Here is an 11658-nt window from a genome sequence, read left to right on the forward strand (position 1 = left end):
ATTTTTGCATCTATGTTCATCATGGATATTGGCCTGAAGCTTTCTTTGTTTGTTGAGTCTCTGCTGGGTTTTGGTCTGAGGATGATGTTGGTATCATAAAATGACTTGGGAAGGATTCCCTCTGTGGTTTTTTTTTTTTTTTTTTTGTGTTTTTTCGTTTTTTTGTTTTTTTTTTTTGAGACAGAGTCTTGCTGTGTTACTAGACGCCAGGCTGGAGTACAGTGGTGCAATCTTGGCTCACTGCAACCTCCATCTCCTAGGTTCAAGCAATTATCCTGCCTCAGCTTCCCAAGTAGCTGGGACTACAGGTGCGTGCCACAACGCCCAGCTAATTTTTGTATTTTTTAGTAGAGATGGAGTTTCACCATGTTGACCAGGATGGTCTCGATCTCTTGACCTTGTGATCCGCCTGCTGTAGCCTCTCAAAGTGCTGGGATTACAGGCATGAGCCACTGCACCTGGCCAGGATTCCCTCTTTTTGGATCGTTTTGCATAATTTCAGAAAGAGTGGTACCAGCTCCTCTTTGCGTGTCCGGTAGAATTAGGCTGTGAACCCCTCTAGACCTGGACTTCTTTTGGTTGGTAGGCTATTAATTGCTGCCTCAACTTCAGCCCTTGTATTGGTCTATTCAGGGTTTCAACTTCTTCCTGGTTTAGGCTTTGGAGGTGCAAGTGTCCAGGAATTTATCCATTTCTTCCAGGTTTACTGGTTTATGTGCATAGAGTTATTTGTAGTAATCTCTGATGGTAGTTTGTATTTCTGTGGAATCTGTGGTGATATCCCCTTTATTGTTGTTTATTGCATCTATTTGATTATTCTCTCTTTTCTTTTTTATTAATCTGGCTAGTGGTCTATTTTATTGATCTTTTCAAAAAAACATCTCCTGGATTTATTGATTTTTTGAAGGATTTTTTTTGTGTCTCTACGTAAGTTCTGCTCTGATCTTAGTTATTTATTGTCTTCTGCTAGCTTTTGAGTTTTTAAAATCTTCCTTCTCTAGCTCTCAATTTTGACAATAGGGTGTCGATTTTAGATCTTTCCTTGATTCTCATATGTTCATTTATTGCTATAAATTTCCCTCTAAACACTGCTTTAAATATGTCCCAGAGATTCTGGTATATTGTGTATTCATTTTCATTGGTTTCAAAGAACATATTTATTTCTGCCTTCATTTCATTGTTTATCCAGTGAACATTCAAGAGCCAGCTCAGTTTCCATGAACTTCTGCAGTTCTGAGTTAGTTTCTTAATCCTGTGTTCTAATTTGATTGTGCTGTCGTCTGAGCGACTGTTTGTTATGATTTCTGTTCTTTTGCATGTGCTGAGGAGTGATTTACTTCCAATTATGTGGTCAGTATTAGAGTAAGTGTCATGAGGTGCTGAGAAGAATGTATAGTCTGTGGATTTGGGGTGGAGAGTTCTGTAGATGTCTATTAGGTTTGCTTGGTCCAGATCTGAGTTCAAGCCCTGGATATCCTTGTAAATTTTCTTTCTCGTTGATCTGTCTAATATGGACAGTGGAGTGTTAAAGTCTCCCACTATTATTGTGTGGGAGTCTAAGTCTCTTTGTAGGTCATTAAGAACTTGCTTTATGTATCTGAGTGCTCCTGTATTGGGTGCATATATATTTAGGATCGTTAGCTCTTCTTGTTGCATTGATCCTTTTACCATTATGTAATGTCCTTCTTTGTCTCTTTTGATTTTTGTTGGTTTAAAGTCTATTTTATCAGAGACTAGGATTGCAAATCCTGCTTTTTTTTTGCTCTCCTTTTGCTTAATAAATCTTCCTCCATCCCTTTATTTTGAGTCTATGTGTGTCTCTGCACATGAGATGGGTTTCCTAGATACAGCACACCAATGGGTTTTGACTTTTTATTCAATTTGCCAGTCTGTGTCTTTTGATTGGGGCATTTAGCTGATTTACATTTAAGGTTACTATTGTTATGTGTGAATTTGATCTTGGCGTTTTTATGCTAGCTGGTTATTTTGCCCGTTAGTTGATGCAGTTTCTTCATTGTATCAATGCTCTTTACCATTTGGTATGTTTTTGGAATGGCTGGTACTGGTTGTTCCTTTCTATATTTAGTGTTTCTTTCAGGAGCTCTTGTAAGGCAGGCCTGGTGGTGATGAAATCTCTCAGCAATTACTTGTTTGTAAAGGGTTTTATTTCTCCTTCACTTATAAAGCTTAGTTTGGCTGGATATGAAATTCTAGGTTGAAAGTTCTTTTCTTTAAGGATATTGAATATTGGCTCTCTTCTGGCTTGTAGGGTTTCTGCTGAGAGATTCATTGTGAGTCTGATGGGTTTCTCTTTGTAGGTTACCAAACCTTTCTCTCTGGCTGCTCTTAGCATTTTTTCCTTCATTTCAACCCTGGTGAATCTGACAATTATATGCCTTAGGGCTGCTCTTCTTGAGGAATATTTTTGTGGTGTTCTCTGTATTTCCTGGACATGAATGTTGGTCTGCCTTACAAGGAGTTGTGATCTCTTGGAGGAGGAGAGGCGTTCTGGTTTTGGGTCCTTTCATCCTTTTTGCACTGTTTTCTTCCCATCTTTGTGGATTTATCTACCTGTGGTTTTTGTAGGTGGTGACTTTTGGATGGGGTCTCTGAGTGGATGTCCTTTTTGTTGATGTTGAGGTTATTTCATTCTGTTTTTTAGTTTTTCTTCTAACAGTCAGGCCCCTCTGCTGTAGGACTGCTTGAGGTCCACTCCAGACCCTGCTTGCCTGGGGATCACCTGCAGCAGCTACAGAACAGTAAGGGTTACTGTCAGTTTCTTCTTATCTTTGTCCCAGAAGAATATCTGCCAGATGTCAGCCTGAGCTTTCCTTTATAAGGTGTCTTTGGACATACGGGGGTCGGGCAACTGCTTGAGAAGACAGTCTGTCCCTTGTAGGAGCTCAAGTGCTGTGCTGGGAGCTCCATTGTTCCATTCAGATCAGCTGGGCAGGTACATTTAAGTCTGTCGCAGCGGAATTCATAACCACCTTTTCCCCAGGTGCCCTGTCCTGGGAAGGTGGGGCTTTATTTATAAGTTCCTGACATGCTGCTGCCTTTTTTCAGAGATTCTCTGCCCAGCAAGAAGGTAGCCTAGTCACAGTCTGCCTGCAGAGGTGTTACTGAGCTGCCATGGGCTCTGCCCAGCTGCTGTGTGAACTTCCTTGTGGTTTTGTTTTCAGAGGTATAGTAATGATGGTCTGCCTCAGTAATGGTGGACTGCCTTGGTAATGGCAGACTGCCTTGGTAATGGTGGACTGACTTATTAATGGCAGACTGCCTTGGTAGTTGTGGACTGGCTCAGTAATGGTGAATACCCTTCCTTCCATGGAGCTGGACCATCTCAGGTCCAGCTGCACTTGCTGCGAAACTCTCAATCCAGAACGTTTCGGATTACTGGTCTTTGTGGAGGTAGGACCAGCTGAACCAGATCACTTGGCTCCCTGTTTCAGCCCCCCTTTTTCAGTTGAATGGGCAGCTCTGTCTCCCAGGCGTTCCAGGCACCAGTTGAAACAGCCACACAGATTTGTATGAGTTTTTGTGCGAAGACCCACTGCGCCAGCTGAAACAGCCATGCTGGAAACTTGTGGCACTTTTCAGCCCAGGAATCTCCTGGTCTGTGGGCAGTAAAAACTCATTTGGAAATGTGGTGATCACTCACCCTCTGTGTTGTTGTCACTGGGAACTGCACTCTACAGCTGTTCCTATTTCGCCATCTTGGATCTATTGAGAAACCCCTTTTTCATTGGTTTCAGCAGAAGGATGAGTGATGTGTTCAAGGTTGCAGGATTGGCAGGCGATTCCTGTGATGTCTTCACATGGTTGTTTCTGGCAGAAATTGCCTGTAATCCCAGCTGCTTGGGAGGCTGAGGTAGGAGACTCACTTGAACCTGAGAGGCAGAGGTATCAGTGAACTGAGATTGTGTCACTGCACTCCAGCCTGGATGACACAGCGAGACCCTGTGTAAAACACATACGTGCATGGACACACACACACACACACACACACACACACACACACACACACACAGGGTCTGCTGAAATCTCACGTAAGCTGCACAGACATGCATCTGTTACAGTGAATTTGCTTTTCCAAGTTCTTGTTTTAAGAGGCAAGGTGGTCGTGGGTACTCAAGAAAATAATTTTCAACCCAGAATTTCATATCCAGCCAAATTAAGCTTCAAAAGTGGAGGAGAAATAAAATCCTTTACAGACAAGCAATTGCTGAGAGATTTTATCATGACCAGGCCTGCCTTGCAAGACCTCCTGAAGGAAGCATTAAACATGGAAATAAACAACCAGTACCAGCTGCTGCAAAAACATACCAAATGGTAACAACCATCAGTAAAATGAAGAAACTGCATCAATTAACAGGACAAACAAACATCTAGTATCAAAATGGCCAGATCAAATTCACACATAACAATATTAACCTTAAGTGTAAGTGAGCTAAATGCCCCAATCAAAGGACACAGACTGGCAAACTGGATAAAAAGCCAAAACCCATCGGTGTACTGTATCCAGGAGACCCATCTCATGTGCAAAGACACACATAAACTCAAAATAAAGGGAGGGAGAATGATTTGCCAAGCAAATGGAGAGGAAGAACAAGCAGGAGTTGCAATCCTAGTCTCTGATAAAGTAGACTTTAAACTAACAAAGATCAAAAGAGACAAAGAAGGACATTACATAGTGGTAAAAGGATCAATGCAACAAGAAGAGCTAACTATCCTAAATATATATGTACCCAATACAGGAGCATCCAGATACATAAAGCAAGTTCTTAATGACCTACAAAGAGACTTAGACTCCCGCACAATAATAGTGGGAGACTTTAACACGCCACTGTCAATATTAGATCAACAAGAAAGAAAATTAACAAGGATATCCAGGACTTGAACTCAGATCTGGACCAAGCAAACCTAATAGACATCTACAGAACTCTCCACCCCAAATCCACAGACTATACATTCTTCTCTGCACCCCATGACACTTACTCTAATACTGACCACATAATTGGAAGTAAATAACTCCTCAGCAAGTGCAAAAGACCAGAAATCATAACAACCAATCTCTGAGACCACAGTGCAAACAAATTAGAACTCAGGATTAAGAAACTCAGTCAAAATGACACAACTACATAGAAACTGAGCAACCTGCTCCTGAATGACTACTAGATAAATAATGAAATGAAGGCAGAAATAAATATGTTCTTTGAAACCAATGAGAATGAATACAAAATGTACCAGAATCTCTGGGACACATTTAAAGCAGTATCTAGAGGGAAAATTATAGCACTAAATGCCCATATGAGAAGTGAGGAAAAATTTAAAATCAACACCCTATCATCAAAATTAAAAGAGCTAGAAGAGCAAAACAAATTCAAAAGGTAGCAGAAGACAAGAAATAACTAAGATCAGAGCAGAACTGAAGGAGATAGAAACATAAAAAACCTTTCAAAAAGTCAATAAATCCAGGAGCTTGTTATTTGAAAAGATCAACAAAATAGATAGACTGGTAGCAGACTAGTAAAAAAGAAAAGAGAGAAGAATCTAATAGATGCAATAAAAAACGATATAGGAGATATCACCGTGGATTCCACAGAAATACAAACTACTATCAGAGATTACTAAAAACAACTCTATGCACATAAATCCGCAAATCTAGAAGAAATGGATAAATTCCTGGACACTTACACCCTCCCAAGACGAAGCCAGGAAGAAGTTGAATCCCTGAATAGACAAATAACAAGGTCTGAAGTAGAGGCAGCAATTAATAGCCTACCAACCAAAAAACGTCCAGGTCCAGATGGGTTCACAGCTGAATTCTACCAGATGTACAAAGAGGAACTGGTACCATTCCTTCTGAAATTATTCCAAACAATACAAAAAAATGAAATGCTCACTAACTCATTTTATGAGATGAACATCATCCTGATACCAAAACCTGGCAGAGATACAACTAAAAAAGAAAATTTCAGGCCAGTACTACAATGAATATCGAATGTGGTAATTCTTCAAGGGTCTAGAAATGGAAATTCCATTTGACCCAGCAATTCCATTACTGGGTATATACCCAAAGGATTATAAATCAATCTATTATAAAGATACTTGCCCATGTATGTTCATTGCAGCATTGTTCACAATAGAAAAGACTTGGAAACAACCCAAATGCCCATCAAAGATAGACTGGATTAAAAAAATGTGGCACATATACACCATAGAATACCCTATGCATTCATAAAAAAGGATGAGTTCATGTCCTTTGCAGGGACATGAATGAATCTGGAAACCATCACAAGAACAGAAAACCAAACACCACATGTTCTCACTCATAAGTGGGTGTTGAAAAATGATGCACGGACACAGAAAGGGGAACACCACACACTGTGGTCTGTTGGGGGGATGGGGAGCTGGGGGGGGGATAGGGGGGGGGGTTGATTGGGGAGGGATAACATTAGGAAAAATGCCTAAAGTAGGTGACAGCGGGATGGATGCAGCAAACCACCATAGCGTGAGTATACCTATGTAACAGTCCTGCAAGATCTGCACTTGTAACCCAGAACTTAAAGTTAAAAAAAAAAAAAAGCTAAAAGTAAAGTCATATAAACTTGGTAACCATAAAATATAAAAGAAAGATAGAATGGCACTTAAGAATGCTAACCTCACAGAGCACCTGTGGGAAGGGTCAGCTCTGGGTGCAGCTTCAGCAGACTTAAATGTTCCTGCCTGCCAACTCTGAAGAGAACAGCAGATCTCCCAGCACAGCACTTGAGCTCTGCTAAGGGACAGACTGCCTCCTCAAGTGGGTCCCTGACCCCTGTGCCTCCTGATGGGGAGACACCTCCCAGCAGGGGTTTACAGACATCTCATACAGGAGAGCTCTGGCTGACATCTAGTGGATGCCTCTCTGGGACAAAGTTTCCAGAGGAAAAAGCAGGCAGCAATCTTTGCTCTTTTGAAGCCTCTGTTGGTGTTACCCAGGCTAACGGTCTGGAATGGACCCACAGCAAAATCCAGCAGGCCTGCAGACTAGGGGCCTGTTAGAAGGAAATCTAAGAAACATAAAGCAGTAGCATCAACATCAACAAAAAGGATGGTCATACAAAAATTCCATCTGAATCTCACCAACAGCAATGATCAAGGTAGATAAATCCACAAAGGTGAGGAAAGACCAGCTCAAAAAGGCTGAAAATTCCAAAAATCAGAATTCCCCTTCTCTTCCAAAGGATCAAAACTCCTCACCAGCAAGGCAACAAAATTGGATGGAGAATGAGTTTGATGAATTGACAGAAGTAGGCTTCAGAAGGTGGGTAATAACAAATTTCTTTGAGCTAAACAGGCATGCTCTAACCCAATGCAAGGAAGCTCAGAACATTGAAAAAAGATTAGAGGAATTACTAATTAGAATAACCAGTTTAAAGAAGAACATAAATGACCTGATGGAGCTGAAAAACACAGCACAAGAACTTTGTGAAGCATACACAAGTATTAATAGTCAAATCAATCAAGCAGAAGAAAGGATATCAGAGATTGAAGATCAACTCAATGAAATAAAGTGTTAAAGACAAGAATAGAGAAAAAAAAAAAAAGAAATGAGCAAAGCCTCCAAGAAATATGGGACTATGTGGAAAGACAAAACCTAAGTTTGATTGGTGTACCAAAAAGTAACTGGGAGAATGGAACCAAGTGGGAAAACACACTTCAGGATATTGTCCAGGAGAACTTCCCCAACCTAGCAAGGCAGTCCAACAATCAAATTCAGGAAATACAGAGAACATCACAAAAATACTCCTTGAGAAGAATAACCCCAAGACACATAATTCAGATTCACCAACATTGAAATGAAAGAAAAAATGTTAAGGGCATCCAGAGAGAAAGGTCGGATTACCCACAAAGGGAAGCCCATCAGAATCACAGTGGATATCTCTGCAAAAACCCTGCAAACCAGAAGAGAGTGGGGCCAATATTCAATGTTCTTAAAGAAAAGACTTTTCAACACAGAATTTCACATCCAGTCAAACTAAGCTTCTTAAGTAAAGGAGAAATGAAATCCTTTTAAGACAAGCAAATGCTGAGGGATTTTGCCACCACTAGGCCTGCCTTACAAGAGCTCCTGAAGGAAACACCAAATATGGAAAGGAAAAACCAGCAGTCCAGAAAAAACAAACAAAACAAAAAACCCAAAATGTAAAGGCTGTCAACTAATGGGCAAAATAACCAGCTAACATCATAATGACAGGATCAAATTCACACATAACAATTTTAACTTAAATGTAAATGGGCTAAATGCCCCAGTTAAAAGGCACAAACTGGCAAATTGGATAAAGAGTCAAGACACATCAATGTGCTATATTCAGGAGACCCATCTCACATGTAGAAACACACATAGGCTCAAAATAAAAGAATGGAGGAATATTTACCAAGGAAATGGAAAGCAAAAAAACAAAACAAAACAACAACAAAAAACAGGGTTTGCAATCCCGGTCTCTGACAAAACAGACTTTAAACCAACAAAGATTAAAAAAGACAAAGAAGGGCATTACATAATTTAAAGGGATCAAGGCAATAAAAAGAGCTATTTCAAATATATATGCACCCAATACAGGAGCACCTAGATTCATCAAGCAAGTTCCTAGAGATCTACAAAGAGACTTAAACTCCCATACAATAATAGTGGGAGACTCTAACATCTCACCATCAATATTAGACACTGTTAATATTAGAGAGGTCAATGAGACAGAAAATTGACAAGGACTTGAACTCAGCTCTGGACCAAGCAAACCTAATAGATATCTACAGCCCTCTCCACCCCAAATCCACAGAATATACATTCTTTTCAATACCACATAACACTTATTCTAAAATTGACCATATAATTGGAAGTAAAACATTCCTCAGCAAATGCCAAAGAATAGAAATAACAATCTCTCAGACCACAGGGCAATCAAATTAGAACTCAGGATTAAGAAACTCATTCAAAATTGCACAACTGCATGGAAATTAAACAACCTGCTCCTCAATGACTACTGGGTAAATAATGGAATTAAGGCAGAAATAACAAAGTTCTTTGAAACCAGTAAGAACAAAGACACAATGTATCAGAATCTCTGGGACACAGCTAAAGCAGTGTTTAGAGGAAAATTTATAGCACTAAATGCCCACATGAGAAAGCAAGAAAGATCGAAAATTGACACCCTAACATCACAATGAAAAGAACTAGAGAAGCAAGAGCAAACAAATTCAAAAGCTAGCGGAAGACAAGAAATAATTAAGATCAGAGCAGAACTGAAGGAGATAGAGACATGAAAGCCCCTTCAAAAAATCAATGAATCTAGGAGCGGGGTTTTTGAAAAGATTAACAGAATAGATAGACCACTAGCCAGTTTAATAAGAAAAGAGAGAAAAATCAAATAGACACAAATGATAAAGGGGAAATCACCACTAATCGCACAGAAATACAAACTACCATCAGAGAATATTATAAATATCTTTACACAAATAAACTAGAAAATCTAGAAGATATGGCCAAATTCCTGGACATATATATCCTCCAAAGACTAAACCAAGTCAAATCCCTGAATAGATCAATAACAAGTTCTGAAATTGATACGGTAATTAATAGCCTACCAGCCAAAAAAAAGCCCAGGACCAGACAGATTCACAGCCGAAGACTACCAGAGGTACAAAGAAGAACTGCTATCATTCCTTTTGAAAGAAAAAGAGGGACTCCTCCCTAACTCATTTTATGAGGCCATCTTCATCCTCCTACCCAAACCTGGCAGAGACACAACAAAAAAAGAAAACTTCAGGCCAGTATCTCTGATGAACATTGATGCAAAAATCCTCAATAAAACAGAATCCAGCAGCACATCAACAAGCTTATACGCCATGAAAAAGTCAGCTTCATTGCTGGGATGCAAGGCTGGTTCAACAAACGTAAATCAATAAATGTAATCCATAATATCAAATCAATAATTGTAATCCATAAACAGAACCAATGACAAAAACCATATGATTATCTCAATAGATGCAAAAAAGGCCTTCAATAAAATTTAACACCCCTTCATGCTAAAAACTGTCAATAAACTAGGTATTGGTGGAACATATCACAAATAATAAGATGTATTTATGACAAACTCACAGCCAGTGTCATACTGAATGGGCAAAAGCTGGAAGCATTCCCTTTGAAAACTAGCACAAGACAAGGATGCCGTCTCTTACCACTCCTATTTAACATACTATTGGAAGTTTTGGCCAGGGCAATCAGTCAAGAGAATGAAATAAAGGGTATTTAAAAAGGAACGAGTTAGTCAAATTATCTCTGTTTGCAGATGACATGATTGTATATTTAAAAGAGCCCATCGTCTCAACCTAAAAACTCCTTAAGCTGATAAGCAACTGCAGCAAAGACTCAGGATACAAAATCAATGTGCAAAAATCACAAGCATTCCCATGCACTAATAATAGACAAAGAACCAAATCATGAGCAAACTCCTTTTCACAATTGCTGCGAAGAGAATAAAATAAGAATACAACTAACGAGGGATGTGAAGAACCTCTTCAAGGAGAACTACAAGCCACTGCTCAAGAAAATAAGACAGAACACAAACAAATGGAAAAACATTCCATTCTCTTGGATAGGAAAAATCAGTATCATGAAAATGGCCATACTACCCAAGTAATTTATGGATTCAATGCTATTCTCATCAAGCTACCACTGACTTTCTTCACAGAATTTAAAAAAAACTAAATTTCATATGGAATCAAAAAAGAGCCTGTATAGCTAAGACAATCCTAATTAAAAACAAAACAAAACAAAAAACAAAAAAAAAAAGCAAACAAAAAAACAAAGCTGGAAGCCATGCTACCTAACTTCAAACTATACCACAAGGCTAGAGTAATCAAAATAGCATGGTACTGGTACCAAAACAGAGATATAGGCCAATGGAACAGAACAGAGGCCTCAGAAATAACACACACATCTACAACCATCTGATTTTTGACAAACCTGACAAAAACAAGCAATGGGGCAAAGATTCCCTATTTAATAAATGGTGTTGGGAAAACTGGTTAGCCATGCAGAGAAAACTGAAAATGGACCCCTTCTTTACACCTTATAAAAAATTAACTCAAGGTTGATTAAGGATTTAAATGTAAGACCTAAAACCATAAAAACCCTAGAAGAAAACCTAGGCAATACCATACAGGACATAGGCATAGGCAAAGACTTCATGACTAAAACACCAAAAGCAATTGCAATAAAAGCCAAAATTGACAAATGACATCAAATTAAACTAAAGAGCTTCTGCACAGCAAAAGAAACTATCATCAAAGTGAACAGGCAACCTACAGAATGGGGGAAAAATTTTGCAATCTATCCATCTGACAAAGGACTAATATCCAGAATCTACATGGAACTTAAAAAATTTTACAAATAAAAGAAAAGCCAAACAACTCCATCAAAAAGTGGGCAAAGGGTATGAACAGACACTTCTCAAAGGAAGATATTTGTGTGGCCAAGGAACAGATGACAAAAAGCTCATCATTACTGGTCATTAGAGAAACGCAAATCAAAACCACATTGAGATACCTTTTCATGCCAGTTAAAATGGCAATCATTAAAAAGTCAGGAAACAGATGCTGGAGAGGATGTAG

At 39.2% G+C, this 11658-nt stretch overlaps 1 long non-coding RNA gene across 1 annotated transcript in view; it reads left to right on the plus strand.

The window, feature by feature from the left end:
* The window catches only part of LOC116563617, a 10706-nt gene extending 3256 nt beyond the window's left edge, over positions 1-7450 (plus strand). The window contains exon 2 of the long non-coding RNA XR_004274484.1: positions 7418-7450. This is a non-coding gene — a long non-coding RNA (uncharacterized LOC116563617). The remainder of the gene's footprint in view (positions 1-7417) is intronic.
* The last annotated feature ends 4208 nt before the right edge of the window (positions 7451-11658 follow it).

The sequence above is a fragment of the Sapajus apella genome, unplaced genomic scaffold, assembly GCF_009761245.1.
Source record: "Sapajus apella isolate SASKATOON/1434 unplaced genomic scaffold, GSC_monkey_1.0 scaffold2, whole genome shotgun sequence".
In the NCBI taxonomy this organism is placed as follows: domain Eukaryota; kingdom Metazoa; phylum Chordata; class Mammalia; order Primates; family Cebidae; genus Sapajus; species Sapajus apella.